The sequence below is a fragment of the Arachis hypogaea genome, chromosome 17 (genome assembly GCF_003086295.3).
Source record: "Arachis hypogaea cultivar Tifrunner chromosome 17, arahy.Tifrunner.gnm2.J5K5, whole genome shotgun sequence".
Lineage (NCBI taxonomy): Eukaryota > Viridiplantae > Streptophyta > Magnoliopsida > Fabales > Fabaceae > Arachis > Arachis hypogaea.
Genome location: NC_092052.1, coordinates 103,198,675 through 103,201,815, shown reverse-complemented (window position 1 = coordinate 103,201,815; position 3,141 = coordinate 103,198,675). Strand labels below are relative to the sequence as shown.

Here is a 3,141-nt window from a genome sequence, read left to right as displayed (position 1 = left end):
AAGTTGTGAACCATGGTATTGGCACCATGTTCTTGGCGCCATTGCCAGGGAAAGAAAGAGCCATGAATTTTACATAATTAAAGTGTAATCACGATTATGCGTACCAAGTTGCTCACGTTGCCAGGGATTGTTCGAGCCTGGACATCACAACTTCGTGCACCAAGTTTTTGGCGCCGTTGCCGGGGATTGTTCGAGTTTGGACAACTGACGGTTTATCTTGTTGCTCAGATTAGGTAATTTTCTTTTTGTTTTCCTTTCAAAAAATTTTCAAAAATATTTCTAAAACTTTCTCATCTGTTTTCGAAAAAAAAAATAAAAATGTTTTCAAAAAATTTTTTATTCAAAATTTTTAAGAATGAATTCTAGTGTTTCATGAAGCATGTGAAGCCTGGCTGGCTGTAAAGCTATGTCTAAATTCTCTTGGACTGAGGCTTCCAAACCATCAGAGGCAAGTTACATATTTGATAAGTAATGAGCAGCAATTTGTTATCAAGAGCAATATACTCTGGTGTTAAATGCTGAAGCTTGGCTGGCCATTGGCCATGTCTAGTGTTTTGGACTGGAGCTTTCTTTGAAAGCTTGGCTGGCTAGTGAGCCATGTCTAATTCCTGGACTGAAGCTTTAGACTAACATGGCAAGATTCCTAGAATTCATGTTAAAAATTTTGGAATCCTTATTTTTTTTTTCACATAATTTTCGAAAAAAAAAATCCAAAAAAATTAGAAAATCATAAAAATCAAAAATATTTTTCTATTTCTTGTTTGAGTCTTAAGTCATATCATAAGTTTGGTGTCATTTGCATGTGCATCTTGCATTTTTCGAAAATTCTCATGCATTCATAGTGTTCTTCATGATCTTCAAGTTGTTCTTGGTAAGTCTTCTTGTTTGATCTTGATGATTTTTTTTTTGTTTTTTTGTGTCTTTTCTTGTTTTTCATATGCATTCTTGAATTCTTAGTGTCTAAGCATTAAAGAATTCTAAGTTTGGTGTCTTGCATGTTTTCTTTGCATTAAAAATTTTTCAAAAATGTGTTCTTGATGTTCATCATGATCTTCATAGTGTTCTTGGTGTTCATCTTGACATTCATAGCATCCTTGCATGCATTCATTGTTTTGATCTAAAAATTTCATGCATTGCATAATTTTCATGTTTTTCATAAAAATTTCAAAAATAAAAAAAAATATCTTTCCCTTTTTCTCTCATCAAATTCGAAAATTGAGTTGACTTTTTCAAAAAATTTTAAAATCAAATTGTTTCTTATGAGTCAAATCAAATTTTCAATTTGAAAATCTTATCTTTTTCAAAATCTTTTTCAAAAATCAAATCTTTCTCAAAATTTTTAGTTATTTTCGAAAATTCAAAAAAAAATATTTTTCAAAAATCTTTTTCTTATTTTTATACCAAATTTTCGAAAATAACATAATCAATTAATGTTTTGATTCAAAAATTTGAAGTTTGTTACTTGCTTGTTAAGAAAGATTCAAACTTTAAGTTCTAGAATCATATCTTGTGATTTCTTATGAATCAAGTCATTAATTGTGATTTTAAAAATCAAATCTTTTTTCAAAAACTAATTTCAATCATATCTTTTCAAAATATCTTCTTATCTTATCTTTTTCAAAAAGTTGGTTTCAAAATATCTTTTCTAACCTCCTAACTTCTTATCTTTTCAAAATTTGTTTCAACTAACTAACTAACTTTTTGTTTGTTTCTTAACTTTTTCAAAACTACCTAACTAACTCTCTCTCTCTAATTTTCGAAAATATCTTCCCTCTTTTTCAAAAATTTCTTTTGAATTAACTAATTATTCTTATTTTTATTTTTAATTTTAAAATTTTTCGAAAAAATACTAACAATTTTCAAAACCATTTTTCGAAAATCACTAACTCTTTTTCAAAATAATTTTCGAAAATTATCCCTCCCCCATCTTATTCTATTTATTCATTCATATCCTAACATCTCATCTCACATCTCTGCCATCCTCACAGTTGTATTTCTTCCATTATATTACATTTTTTGTCTCCCCCTCTTCTTCTACTTACACAGGGATCCCTATACTGTGGTATAAAGGATCTCTATTATTATTATTATTATTCTGTGCCTTCTTCTTTGTCATATGAGCAGGAGCAAGGATAAGAACATTCTTGTGGAAGCAGATCCAGAACCTGAAAGGACTCTGAAGAGAAAATTAAGAGAACCTAAAATACAACAATTCAGAGATAACCTTTCAGAAATTTTCGAACAGGAAAAGGATATGGCAGCCGAAAATAATAATAATGCAAGGAAGATGCTTGGTGACTTTACTGCACCTAATTCCAATTTACATGGAAGAAGCATCTTCATTCCTGCCATTGGAGCAAACAACTTTGAGCTGAAACCTCAATTAGTTTCTCTGATGCAGCAGAACTGCAAGTTTCATGGACTTCCATCTGAAGATCCTTTTCAGTTCTTAACTGAATTCTTGCAGATATGTGATACTGTTAAGACTAATGGAGTAGATCCTGAAGTCTACAGGCTCATGCTTTTCCCTTTTGCTATAAGAGACAGAGCTAGATTATGGTTGGATTCTCAACCCAAAGACAGCCTGAACTCTTGGGATAAGCTGGTTACGGCTTTCTTAGCCAAGTACTTTCCTCCTCAAAAGCTGAGCAAGCTTAGAGATGATGTTCAAACCTTCAGACAGAAAGAAGGTGAATCCCTCTATGAAGCTTGGGAAAGATACAAACAGTTGACCAAAAAGTGTCCTTCTGACATGATTTCAGAATGGACCATCCTGGATATATTCTATGATGGTTTATCTGAGCTATCAAAGATGTCACTGGACACTTCTGAAAGGAATCCTGTGAGCAATGGGACGCCTATGAAGAAGGGAGTTCTTGAAGTTGATACTCTGAATGCCATATTGGCTCAGAATAAAATATTGACTCAGCAAGTCAATATGATCTCTCAGAGTCTGCATGGAATGCAAGCTGCATCCAACAGTACTCAAGAGGCTTCTCATGAAGAAGAAGCTTATGATCTTGAGAACCCTGCAATAGCAGAGGTGAATTACTTAGGTGAACCTTATGGAAACACCTATAACTCATCATGGAGAAATCATCCAAATTTCTCATGGAAGGATCAAAAGCCTCAACAAGGCTT

The 3,141-nt window shown here is 32.4% G+C and overlaps 1 non-coding gene across 1 annotated transcript; it reads right to left on the bottom strand.

The window, feature by feature from the left end:
* Window positions 1–2,650: 2,650 nt before the first annotated feature.
* On the bottom strand, window positions 2,651–2,759 carry LOC112768688 (small nucleolar RNA R71). The gene has a single exon (XR_003186088.1). It is a non-coding gene; the product is annotated as a small nucleolar RNA R71 (small nucleolar RNA).
* Window positions 2,760–3,141: the final 382 nt, after the last annotated feature.